Source organism: Orycteropus afer, unplaced genomic scaffold (assembly GCF_000298275.1).
Source record: "Orycteropus afer afer isolate SDZICR_OR568_19922 unplaced genomic scaffold, OryAfe1.0 scaffold00049, whole genome shotgun sequence".
Classification (NCBI taxonomy): Eukaryota; Metazoa; Chordata; class Mammalia; order Tubulidentata; family Orycteropodidae; genus Orycteropus; species Orycteropus afer.
In genome coordinates this window covers 4,904,527-4,905,677 of record NW_006921636.1, presented here as the reverse complement: position 1 = coordinate 4,905,677, position 1,151 = coordinate 4,904,527, and positions in this window count along the sequence as shown.

Sequence of the window (1,151 nt, the reverse complement as noted above, 5' to 3'; positions counted from 1 at the left end):
AAAATAGGGAAGAGAAAAAAAGCACACACAGGTACGAGGGTAAGGGGGAGGGAGCCGGGCCATCATTGGGAAATAGATTTCACTGAAGTTAAACCAGGTAAATATGGATATAAATATCTCCTAGTGTTAGTGGATACTTTCTCGGGATGGGTGGAAGCATACCCTACAAAAGGGGAAACAGCAGTAATAGTAGTCAAGAAAATTTTAGAAGAGACATTACCCAGATATGGAGCGCTAGAACGTTAGGATCAGACAATGGGCCAGCTTTTATAAGTAAAGTTATCCAGGGCTTAGCCTCAACTCTGGGGGTAAATTGGAAACAACATTGTGAATATAACCCTCAGAGTTCGGGGCAGGTAGAAAGAATGAACAGAACCCTAAAGGATACACTGTCTAAATTGGCAATAGAAACTGGCGGAGACTGGGTGACTCTCCTTCCCTTCTCGCTCTACCGGGCTAGGAACACCCTGTACACGCTGAATCTGACCCCATTTGAAATAATGTATGGGGCGCCACCCCCTATTATTTCCAACCTGGAAAAATGTCCCGATGAGTTACCAAAAGATTTAATCTTGGGGATGAAAACTCTCCAAATAATTCAGAAAGAATTATGGCTCAAACTCCGAGCCATATATGAAGGTCCTCTTAGTGGACAGGGAATTGACCATGGAATTGAACCGGGAGACTGGGTGTGGGTAAAGGGCACCAGCAGAAAACACTGGAGCCTAGACAGAAGGGATCTTATGTTGTTATTCTTGTAACCCCTACTGCCCTAAAGGTAGATGGAATCAGCGCCTGGATACATCACTCTCACGTCAGGAAAGATAACTTGCCAGGACAGCAGTCAACATGAACAAACTGGAGAGCACGTTCAGATCCTGAAAACCCGTTGAAAGTCAGATTAACTCGAAACAATGAGGACTGAAACTTTCATCTTCACCTTAAGCCTCTGCCGCCTTGGAACCAGCACAACTAATCATCAACCTTTCAAGGTTACCTGGCAAATTCACGATGGACAAACCCATGAAACTTTGAACTCTACTAACTCTACCACCCCCTTTAACGTATGGTGGCCTGATTTGTTTTTCTCCCTTGGAAAAGCTACAGAATGTGGGTGGGCCAAATGCTATATCAGATCTATGGGTTTTTAT